Here is a 13,134-nt window from a genome sequence, read left to right as displayed (position 1 = left end):
CAAAACTAGATGGAAAAAGTGTGTAGTTCAAAACGTGAAGGCTTCCGACATTATGGCGTAATGACGTAAATTAATATAGTCTATGCTACATCGGATGACATGTTTGAAGCTATCAACAGTTATGAATGGTTTCTTCTCCACATAATGGACAACACCATATAAGGTTTTATGAGTTCGTAGATAGGTTAAAGACTACAAACATGGCCACTTTGCAATTTCCGCTAAAGCCAAGACAAATAGAAGGTTTACCTGGGTAAATTACAACATGTAGGCGTGGCTTATTTACCATTCCGCCCACTCCCAATATAAACTGTTTGTTTACCTGTGTTCGCTTCATGAACCACCTCCAGAACGCAAGCTCATTTACCTTGTGTCTCTGTTAGAATAAACCACGTGCTGAACATTTGCCACTCTCCGAGTCATACCTACCCCGAGACGACCATACCACAAAGGATCAAAATAGTTTTTCATCAATAATCAAAACCTCTATGCAGAATATAAACGGAATGTTCACTTTCTGACTGGACAGAGTGGCGTAAGCAGGCTATAACAACGGTGCTTTACAACACCACTCATTATACTCCACTCTTTGTAAACTTAGCACAAAAAGTAAGGAAATTTGTGTTTGGTAGATTATTTCTCTGTGGTAACAATGGTTTTTGGCAATAAATCTTACACAATTGGAAAGCCTGTTTAGTTCTCTTTCAAATGTTGTCCCATTTGTAAGTAACATGCATTTGTGGGATGAGCAGTAGCGATGAGTATCTGGGTTGTGCCCATGAAAATTTTGCCAAATCTTTTCTGCCATTGCCAAACAGGTTATTTTGCTGTTGCTATTGACACTTGTTTTGAGCTTCTGGTACCCCCAGGTGCTGCCAATCAGGTGCCTGATTGGCACCTGATTGGGCAACTTCAAGCTGGTGTTCCGCAAAACCAAGTTGCGGCATTATTTGGAGTGAGCCCTAGTACCCTCTCCACACTGAAGGCCAAGTTCCATATAACAGGTGATGTCAAAGACAGGCTGCGAAGTGGGAAGAAGACGACACCCCAAGAAGACCCTTTCATCACCCTGTCAGCACTTAGGTGCCGTAGGCTGTCTTCTACAGATTTGGAGTCAAGGTTTGCAGGACGATATGGCCGACGGCTCTCTGCCCAGACAATCCGGAACAGACTACACACAGCCAATCTCATAGGGCTGCCACGAGTCCTGCCATGACTGCCCTTCACTGTCAGGCCTGTTTGCGCTGGCGTCAGCAACACGTGCTCTGGAACCTGAACATGTGGAGGAACGTTATGTTCAGTGATGAGTCCAGATTCCGCCTACGGCAGTTGGATCATAGGGTCAAAGTGTGGAGAAGACGCGGAGAACGCTATGCTGATTGCTGCACCGATAGAATAACATCTTTTGGTGGAGGCAGTGTGATGGTGTGGGGTGGCATCTCCCTCAATGGAAAAACGAGGTTTGTCATCATTGGAGGCAATCTCAATGCAGAGAGATATAGAGATTAGATTCTGCAACCAGAGGCAATCCCATATCTACACAGTCTGGGACCGAACTCTATCCTCCAAGATGACAACAATCGCCCCCACAGGGCAGGGTTTATCAGAGACTACCTCCAGAATGTGGAAGTGGAGAGGATGGAATGGCCTGCTAGCAGTCCTGACCTCAACTCCATTGAAAACTTGTGGGATCAGCTTGGGCGTGCTGTTCGTGCCAGAGTGACCAACACAACCACGTTGGCTAACTTGCGACAAATACTGGTTGAAGAATGGGATGCCATCCCACAGCAGTGTGTGACCAGGCTGGTGACCAGCATGAGGAGGTGCCAGGCTGTTGTGGCTGTGTATGGTTCTTCCACACGCTACTCAAGGTCCTGTTTGTGAAATGAATAAATTGTTTAATTGCCAATATGTCTTGTTTCTTCAATCTTCAATCATCCAATCCACCAAACACCAAACGAGTCAATGGCAGAATATGCTGTTTGGCATTGGCAGAGAAGATTTGCCAAATTGTTCATGGGCGCAACCCACATACTCAGCTCTGCTGCTCATCACACAAGTGCATGTTTCTTAAAAATGGGGCACCATTTGAAAGGGAACTATACAGGCTTTCCAACGGATTTATTGCCAAAAAGCATTGTTAACACAGAGAAATAATCAACCAAACACATGTTTCCTTACCTTTTGTGCTAAGTTTGTGCTAACGGTGGATGACGTGACGTAGCTTTTTTTGGTTCAGAGCATCAAACACAAATATTAAAAAGATATTTTTGTCAAATGTTTTTATGTTGTTCAGACCATGTTGCTTTATGTAGACACAATGAACGATAATTGTTATCGATCACTCACGTTGTCACAATTTTCAACCAAACATGAAAAAGCTCATTTGGTGTGACTGTCCCAACCACTTTTCACAAGGTTTAAACTTGAGTAAAATTAAGAAATATGAATGCAAATCTTCTCAATAAAGCACAGAATAATCTTACAGATGTCTTTTTGGGAGTCTATTCTTTTTAAAGTCTAGGAACAATATTTTGAGTTAGCAATGATTATAAAGATTATGTCAGAGAAATCAATCTCACATGGTGTGACACTACATTGGTATGTTTAAACGTGCAATTGTTTGGAAACCTTATGGATGTGGGGTCCCCATTCAACCAAAGAGTACAAGAAACCTCTCAGAAGGACCAAGGAAGGGTCACAAGGTAAGCTGTCTCTTTTCATTTTTTCCATAAATCAAATCTTTTTGGCACTCCCACTTTCGTACCCATTCTTAGTGTCTTTTGGTGTGACGCCTTTCACATACAAATTACAAAGGTAAATCCCTTTTTTGTCTTTACTACATCTAAATCTATGTTTTCAGATTACAGTTGGTACGCTATTAGCATGCTAGCATGAAATTTAGTCAAATGCATGAAACCTCATATGGTGTGACAGGTTTTGCCTGTCACACCATATGATCCATTTGTTACACTAAGTGATGTAAACTGTATTTTCTTACACATAAAATTATTATTCACCTGAGCTAACACGTTATTTTTTTTTTATTAGGTATTTGCTAGGTTAAATGTATATTTTGTCTTTTTTTAATTTTATAATTTTTTTTGTTTTAACTTTTATTGGGTTGATAATAAAATAAAAACTGTTACTATTAGTTAATTTCTATTGCTCTTCTGAGCCCGACAGGAAATAAATAGGTAGTTTTCAAATAGTTTTCAAAATAAAAGCCTTCCATAAAAGAACAGGAAATAGACAATATGAGCTTTTGAGAATTGGTTTATTTATAGGTGATATTTACATGTTCCTCCTTTTTGTTTGGCAGCTTGAGCCGGATACAGAAGAAAGAAAGATGAGGACAGGAAAGAGAGGTGCAGAAAGAACACAGAGATACAGAGAGATATTGAATGGAGATTAAGAAAAGAGAGAGGAAGTCCAAAGAAAAAGACGTGAAAGGTATATACTGTAGAAACCATTGGTAGATAGCAGGCAGACCTATAATAATTCTAATTACAATCAATTTAATTGTGTATATACTTGAAATATCTTAACACTTTTTTGCTCATCTTTTAACAGATACAAAGAGAAGAAACGCCATTTAGGGAAGTAATAACATTTAGAGTGAATTCTCTTCCCCCATCACAAATAAAAAAAAGCTCAGAGTCATGGAGAAAAGCACAATTAAAATACAGGACACAGAAAAAAAATCTGAACGCAGTATTGAACTATATCCCCCCCCCCCCCATCTCCAGAAATGTAATTTAACAATGAGATGGAAATTCAGACTGACCCATTACCACTGCAATGTAGCACACCAAAACATCATCACTCGAGCACAAAACCAGTTTCACCACCACCAAGCCCTTCTAGAGCTGAGTTAGAGAAGCTCAAGATTAAGTTAAGAAGGCAGAAAAAACAAGAATAAGGTATTAATGAGAAAACTCAGCGAAGAAAAGCGGAAGGAAACAAATTACAAAACACTGAGTCAACGGCAAAAAATAAAAAAGCAAAGAGATAGTGAGAAACACTGTTTGCCACGAGGCAAAAATGCTAAAAAGGAGAAGAAAAATCAAGTTGAGTCCTTTCTGCTGTTGGACGAAAACAGCATTCTTCTCCCTGGAAAGAAGGAAACGATGGAGGAAGAAGGAAAGAAAGAAAATAAAGATGGGTACTGACTAGCTCTCTTAAAGACCTCCACCATGCCTACATGCAAAAATGTGCAAGAGAACACCGCCTGTCATACAGACAGTTCACAAGGTACAGACCTTTTTACGTGACAGAGGCAAAGCCAAGTGACAGCAACACATGTGCGTGTTACCGACATGAAAATATGTGTCTCCTGGTTGATAGTCTTGCAAAAAGACTATCAACTAACAGATCAGCCTACCATCTGGATCTCTCAAGGGGGTGTTGTGTGTGAAAGACTGACACGCACACGTGTTGCTTCAGAACGTACACTGCATTTCTTTACTTCAGACCATGTGTCGATCAACACTTCCTTGTTTACAATGCGCGCGCATTACACGTCACGTCGCATCCCACAATAATCCCACAGTCTCTTAAAGGAACCGTAACCACTATTTAGCAACATACAGCAAACCCATGTATCACAGTGTGACCATGTTATTAGAACATAACATTTTCCTCCCCCCACGAAAAAGCAAACAGCATACCACCCCAACTAACAACCAACCCAAACATTTGTCAAGAAAACTGAACATCTAATCAAGATATCAAAATGTACTAGGCAAGAATCTGGGAAGACAACCGCTAGACTAAACATGGTAATTCGTGACATAGTCCTGCAAGGCAACAGGCCGAGCCCTGGCCCGCACCGGCCTCGGGTCCGGCACCACAACCTCCTGGCGTGGAGCTGCGGGGGGTGCAACCGGGGCCGGGGGTGGGCCCGGATCAGTGGCCATGTTGTAGGGGAATGGTGACTGGGCTCGTGCCGTGGCCAAGTGCTCAGAGAGGGGTGCCGGGACTTTCCTCAGCCTACTAGCATGCCACCGTGATCCGTCGTCGAGCAGAAATGTGGCGGGGCCAAGAAGGCGACTGATCTGTCTGGGTTGGGACCAGAACGAGGCCAACTTGTTGTGTCACTGCGGCCGTCGAGCCCTGACCCAGTCTGAGACCTGAAGGGACGGTGGCCTCGCCCTGCACTTCTTGTCCACCCTTTCCCTCGTCTCCTGCTGCCGTGCAGCAACAGTCTCTCGGATTCGGGCCAGGGAGGGCATGGGAAAATCACTATTTGGTGCTCGGAGCCTGTGTAATGGCAGTCCCAATTCTCGTCCGAGCATCAGAAACGCTGGTGACACAAGCGTGGTGGAGTGATGGCTTGCTCTGTAGTGCAGCAAGGTCTGGTTGAGTGCCTCCTCGAATGCACAGCCTTGGGCCAGGTGTGCACGAATCCCGTTCTTCAGTGTTGCATTAAAACGCTCTACTCCACCGTTGGCCTGTGGGTGGTAAAAAGCGGTTCGGATGTGCTTGACACTCCTGCTGGCAAGAAAGTCAGAGAACTCCGCAGACGTCATCTGCGGGCCATTATCTGTTGTTATGGCCCGAGGCACACCCCAGCGGGCAAAGAGGCCATCCAGTATCCGAACCATGACGTGCGACGTCACCGTCCCCACTGGCACAACCTCCGGCCACTTAGAGTGGAGGTCGTAAACGACCTCCAGGAAGCGCTGGTGGTGGGGAACACCACGGCCATGGATCTCCCCACAGATGTCCAGCTGTACATGTTCCCAGGGACGTGAAGGCCAGGGGAGCGGTTGCAGGGGAGGGGTTGAAGGGGGTCCGGTTTTCCCACTGAGGAGGCACGCTGAGCAGACCTGGACCAGATGTTCAATATCGCGGTCGATGGCTGGCCACCACACCAACTCACGGCACCGCTGCTTGAGTTTCACGATTCCCAGGTGACCCTCATGTGCCATTGACAGGACACGTGCACGCAAAGTGTGTGGGACGACGGTGCAGAGCCCCCTCGAGACACACGTGTCTGCCCAGCAGGAGAGCTCATCTTTCACCCGAGCAAACGGTTTCAACTCTTCCGGGATGTGGGACGGCCAGCCGCTTCTGATGTAGGTGCACAGCTTGGATAGCATCGGGTCTCGTCCTGATTCAGTGTTCAGTTCCTCCAGTGTGACTACTGGCTGCAATGGTGCATAGAGCGCTTGGATGAGAGCTGGTTCTTCATCGTGTGATGGTACAGAAGGGTTTGGGGCTGCGATGGAGCGAGAAAGGAGATCTGCCACCACGTTTTCCCTGCCCGGCGTGAAGATGAGGTCATAGTGGTACTGGCGGAGGCGTTCCGCCCAGCGATGGAGTCGGAGAGGCTTGTGTCCCGAACCTGACGTGGAGAGCACCGTTGTGAGGGCCTGGTGGTCCGTCCTGATGGTGAAATGACGGCCATAGACATACATGCGCCACCTCTCGCACGCCCACACAAAGGCCAATGCTTCACTTTCACCCACGGAGTACCGCTGCTCAGTGGGTGTCAGGGCCCGAGATGCGAAGGCGATTGGCCTCTCCGTGCCGTCATGAAGCTGCGACAGGACAGCTCCAACTGCAGCAGTGGAGGCGTCGCAGGTGATGAAGGTTGGGCTCGAGAGGCTGAAATGGGCGAGGACTGGAGGTGAGGTTAATTGTTTTTTCAGCATGAAAAATGACTCAGAGCACTGTGGTGACCAAGCCCACGGCTCCTCCTTCTTCAGGAGCTGCCGGAGGGGTGCTGTCGTTTGTGAGTAGTTGGGCAGGAAACGCAAATAATAAGCCGTCATTCCTAGGAACGATGCAACCTGTGTGATGGAGGTTGGTTCAGGGATGCGTTGTATTGCGTCAACGTTGGAGGAGGGAGGTGCAATGCCATCAGCTGAGAGGCGGAATCCAATAAAGTCCACAGTCGGTACTGAGAAGAGACATTTCTCCCCGTTCAGTGTCAGGTGATGTTTGGTGAGGGCCACAAACACTCTGTGTAAGCGGGCATCGTGGGTGGCTTGGTCTGGCCCATGCACCACAATGTCGTCCAGGTAAACTGCTGTCCCCGGGACCCCAGCGAGAATTGTAGACATGACCTTTTGGAAGCAGCTGGGGGCAGAGCTAAGACCAAACGGCATGCGTGTGTACCTGAACACCCCAGCGTGTGTCACAAATGCTGTCAGGTCCCGGCTGGCCGGGTGAAGGGGAACTTGCAGGTAGCCCTGGCGTAAATCCAACTTTGTGAAGACCGTTGATCCATGGAAAAGAGAGGTGAGCTCCTCAGCTGTAGGTAAAGGATATTTGTCTGGAATGACAGCTTTGTTGACCTGTCGCAGATCCACACAGACCCGGAGGCCCCCTGACTTTTTCTGTGCGACCACCAGGTTTGAGATCCAAGGTGCTGCATTTATTGGCTCGATGATGCCCTCTTCTAGCAGGGAGGTGAGCTCTGCAGTGACGCCCTCCCGGAAGGTGAGTGGCAGGCGCCTGAGGGGCTGCATAACTGGTGTCACGGCAGGGTCAACCAGGGGCCGATGAGTGAATGCTGTCAAGAGGCCCAGGCCGTCGAACAGCGCTGGCCACTGCTGGTGCATCGTTGGGAAGACCTGCATTATAGCTCTTCCACTATTGTCCATCAGAGAGAAGCCCAGTGCAATGAAGAGATCGAGGCCAAGAAGGTTGGTTCCCCGCTGTGCCACATGAAAAGGGAAGGAGGGAAGATGTATCGTACCATAGCGGACAGGCAGGTCAATTGTGCCCACAAGCTCGATGGCAGAATTTGCATATCCCCGCAGGCTTGTGGATGGGGGTCCCAGTGGCATGCGGGAAAAGAATTTCCTGTATGTGGCCAAATTGAGGAGTGACGCTGCAGCCGCAGTGTCCAGGATGAGTGGCACGCTTACCTCCCCCAGCCGCACTGTGCAAGTTTTGAATGATACTCGTGTAGAACGGATATTACTAATTTCTGTGTATCCGGAAGTGGACTGAGGAAGCCTGTGCTGCCGTGCTTCATTGGTTGGAGCTGAACGACAGACTTTAGCAAAGTGGTTTAATCTAGAACAGTTTCTGCAAACCTGTCCACGGGCAGGGCACTGTGATGCTCTTGTAGCATGAGAACTGGATCCACAGTTGCCGCAATTGCGTCTGGAGCCCACAGTGGGGCGCTGTCTATTCATTTGTTGCACAGGCAGGCTGTCACCGCTATCAGTGGGCGGAAAAAACTGTGACGTTTCTGTGCGCTGCAGCTGTTGCGCTAACGCTGTGTGGTGAGCAGGGCTGGTCAGCAGAGTAGAGCATTCTAGAGCACATTCCACTTGCAACGCTATTTTGATTGCATCAGTCAGTGACAAATCATCAGGTTCCATAAGCAGTTTTTCCCGTGTCTTGTCACATGACGTGCCTTCTATCAGCTGGTCTCTGATCATTTGGTCATGCAATGCTCCATACTCACAGGCTCGTGCCAGCTCACGTAGGTCAGCTACAAAAGTCTGCATGGACTCGCCGGGTCGTTGGTGGCGCTTCCTGAGTCTGTACCGCCGTATCAGGACACGTTGTTTCCCAGAGAAATGGTCCGTCAGCAGCTTGACTGTATCCTCGAAAGCTGTTGCTGAGCCGAGCGCTCCAAGAACACGCTGGCCCTCGGTACCGAGGCAGTGGACGAGGATAGCGGTCTTTCGCTTGTCGGGAAGCTCGTCGTCGGAGAATCCGAGCGCATCAACATAGGCATTAAAACCTGTCAGCCACCGTGTCCATGGCACTGCGGGTTCCCCGGGTACAGCGAGAAACACTTCGGGTGGGGGAAGGCTAAATCCAGCCATCCTTGTCGCCAAATGTTGTGTGTGAAAGACTGACACACACACGTGTTGCTTCAGAACGTACACTGCATTTCTTTACTTCAGACTCATGTGTCGATCAACACTTCCTTGTTTACAATGCGTGCGCATTACACGTCACGTCGCATCCCACAATAATCCCACAGTCTCTTAAAGGAACCGTAACCACTATTTAGCAACATACAGCAAACCCATGTATCACAGTGTGACCATGTTATTAGAACATAACATTATTAGAACATAACAGGGGGGCCTTTTAGCCTCGCCCTGTGGGCTGACCCGCCACTCTGTCCTTTGCAAAGCAAAAAACAGCTCATCCGGTCTTGGTGCAAGTTTCTGTATAGATTCATGCAGCGACTGTAATGACAGTGCTGCAGGAGCATTCTGCCTGCGAAGCTTTTCCTGAAGGTCATAGGCAAAAGCTCTAGTCTTTTCACCTGCGGCCTGTTTGCGATCATAGAGCTCTATTAATGTTGTGGCCACTTGGGCTCTGTCACCATAAACTTCCTCGAAGGCCTTAAAAACAGACACAGCGTCTGTAGCATCGTCTAGCACAGGGGTCGGCAACCCTAGGCACGCCTGCCTCCACTGGCACGGGGCAGCATAATCATTGGCACACTTAAAAAAATAAATAAATAAATACTTTTTTCTTTTTCTTTTATTATTATTATTAAAACAAATCACAGCACAATGCGGCAGCATAATCATTACTACCGACCTTTTTTGCACTTTATTCTGTTTTGGGCATTTCCTCCCAGTGCAAATATGTTTAAATTAGTTACAGAAACCAGTGTTATGAAATGGGATCAATTAATAGTTTTTAAACCTATGTTGTGAGTAATAGAGAAGAAAATATTTAAAATATTGTTGCAAGTGGCCTTTATGCATCGCCTTCACATGGTTTTGCAAAGCTGTACATGTCGTAAAGATATTGATGTGGATGGTTCCAACATTCTCATATATTCTCGTTTTTTACATTTCTCACAGTGCAAATATGTTTTTGAATGAGTTTCTGAAAATGGTGTTTTAAGATGGGACATATGTAATTATAATTTGTAAGCCCATGTTGCAAATATAACAACCAAAAAAACATTTAAAATGTTGATGCATGATTGTGGACTATATGGAAATAATACAATTCCAGGTCTTCTGGAAATGTTTTTGGTCGCTGTGTCATAATTCAGCTTAATTTTTAATATATTGTTGCTTAAGGCACACTCATTAATGAGAAAATGTTAAACTGGCACTGCAAGTTGAAAAGGTTGCTGACCCCTGGTCTAGCATGAGCCGTACCGTAAGCTTGGCTTCTCCTTTCAAGTGCTGTTTTAGATGCTCGACTTGGTCTTCTTCTGGGATTTTACAAACTTTTAAGTATGACTTCATTGAAGCCACCCACTTTTCAATACACTGATCATCGCTAGTTGTACTGCCAGTGAAATCGGAACACTTTCTGTCCCTCTGTATGTAAACAGGCGCTTGGTTTTTCTGCTCAAGGACAATATTTAAGATGTGATTTTGAAAGAGTTAATATGTATAATCTGTGATCATTAATTTATATTTTTGAGTACTTATTGAGTACTATATTTGTTGCTGGGACCGGGAGTAAGTATTTGTTGTGAGACAAAGCGTTAGTACTGGGAAACGGAAGGGCGAATCCAAAGTGGGTTATAGTCCGGAATTTTATGGTTGACGGGCACTTCCGGTTCCTCGCCATACGGATTTCGGAAAAGGGGAACAAAGCTTTGTTGCTTCATTTCGGTACTAACGTCTACCTGCTTTTCAGGTTTGTACACCGTGAAATTCCCACAAATAACTATTTTCATGAATCAGAAAATTTTAGAACAGAGTCGATAAACTTTGTGTTGAGTTGAAGTCTGTCATGTCGAGTTTTTAACTTTTGAAAACTCCTTTGTTTGTTTCGCGCCAAACGGCGTTAGTGTAAAATGGCAGTTGGCCCGTTCGCATGGTAAATTATTGTGGAAACACACACACTGCAGACTAGTATGTTTAAGTTTACTTTGGCCCTGAACATCTGACGTACATGTTTAAGAATATATTTAATGTGTTTAACAGTTAGATGACGTTACAATAGGATATCTTAGAGGTAGACTATAAGAAAAGTGTTGATATGTTTTATAATTAAATGTCTAGTCGGTCTGTTAGGCAGACAAGTCATCCATTGCATTTCAGGCAGTGGTTTATGGTAAATTCTCTAGGTGCTGTTTATTGTCTTATTGTGGTTTAAAGCCAAAGTATGTTTATTTATATTATAGGAACAAAACTGTATTCAATTGCACTATGAGAGATAGCTCAAAACAACCAGCGAATAAGCTGAAACGGGCACTGCAACTTTAATGTGGATTTTGATAAAAAGGAGTTCTGTATTGATTTTGAGGTGAACTAAGAGTGGAGAGAAACGGTACATGTGAGCCTCACCTTGTTTTATTGTACTTTTGATGTTTTATTTCTAACAAGGAACCTACTAAGGGACAATTGACATTTGAACATGCACTTTAGCCAGGGAATAGTTTATATATATATGTGATATATGTGGTATTTGGGATAATTGTTAATTAAAGAGACGGATTTCGGAAAAGGGGAACAAAGCTTCGTTGCTTCATTTCGGTACTAACGTCTACCTGCTTTTCAGGAAAATCCGCTCTCAAACAATCTATTTGTTACCTCCCGTCCTGGCCACTTGGGACCGGTAACATTAGCACATATCCCACCCTTTTCGTCCAGGCAGATTGAATATCATAAAGAAAAATAACAATACATTTACTATTACTCAATAAAGCTGCAGTTCCATTGGGCAATTTAAGAAATAATGAAATAGCAATCAAATAAATAATATTTGCGTTGCAGGCCTGCAGATAATCTAAACCTCAAACACTAAACATAGTTTCCGTACAACACAGTAATGAATCAACAGTAGCCACAGATATCTCCATGAAACAAATCAAATTTAACCAAGATATTGAGTTCGTATCTCCTTGAACAGGTGGCGAAAGTTGTTCGAACGCATTCACAGGCAACGGTTAATTTGCATGCGGAACGGGGACAATGGACGAATAGTTCGAAGAGGGGAATTCCTTCCGACCCAGTGCTAGTCGAGTGGCAGGGAATTACTCACGGGGGTCACGGAGGGAAGAGAGTGAGACTGGAGGGGAAACACATGCAATGGATCTGCCGGTCCGCATCGATATCCACTGTAGACTCCGGTGCCGTCTTTCCCTATCAAGACCCGCCAGCCGTCTTCCAGCTGGAAGCATCCAGCACCACACTCCACACCAGGTCACACGCTCCCGGGTCCGGTTCACTTGTTCTCGACCAAACGGTTATTTTCCGTCCACGAAACTTCCTCTCCCGTTCTCCAGAGTTATCTCCATCTTCTCCTGTCTCCCGCGCTTCCTCGCCACCCGCCTTTTCCGCCTCTCTTCCGTATCTGCCTCCCACTCCCATTGGTCCAGACGCCAGTCAATCATATTTGTCCGTCACATATATCATTTGGTGTGACGTTTAGATATTATGAGAATAAAAATACTTAGTTAGTGATGATTCTTGAAAATCTCACTGAAACACAAGGGAAATAGTAAAAGCTAGAGTGAAAATAATTGTGTAAGATTTATAGTAGGATGTCTTGGAATTAATGTAAAATATGTCAAAAGATTGAAGGCAGATGTCTTACATTGGACGATGAAGAAAAATAAAGAAGCAAAATATAATGTATTTGTGTAAGGCAGTGCTGAATCAGAATATATTAATGATGAGGAATTATGCTGAAGCCAGTATACCTAAGGAATGTATACCCTGTAGTGCCGAGAGACGGGAGTCGGAGGCGGAGTATCCAGCACTGAGTTTTAATTAACACAACTTGAAAACCAGTACATTCGAAAAACCAACAGGAGTGAACTGAGACGGTCGTTCCGTCTGCTAAAAGCGTCCGTGCTAAACACGCCCCCCACCCATAGTTCCGTTGGTGAATTATGTTAACCACCACACAAGCCCCCCCAGAATTCACCCATAGTCAAAGTCCTTGTGACGGAAAGGGGCGACGACCCGACCCCGTCGCGAGCGGATGACGGGCCGAGGCAGAGGAAGCAGCAGGCATGTCGGTGCCGTCCACCAACTCGGAGGTCCCGGGGGTCAACAAGGTCGAGGGAGTCTCAACGGCCAGCGTGGGGCGGACGTCCCCGGCGTGGGGGTTGCGCCACCACCACCTGTCTGGTAATGTCCACGTTAACTGGCTTAATCCTATCCCAGGAAACGGTCTCAGGCCTACCCCCGACGTCTACCACCATGCACTTGTCGCCGCGGCGTAAAA

This window comes from Pollachius pollachius, assembly GCF_949987615.1.
Source record: "Pollachius pollachius genome assembly, chromosome: 4".
Taxonomy (NCBI): Eukaryota; Metazoa; Chordata; class Actinopteri; order Gadiformes; family Gadidae; genus Pollachius; species Pollachius pollachius.
The sequence above is the reverse complement of the archived record's forward strand: the minus strand, read 5'-3'. Positions refer to the sequence as shown.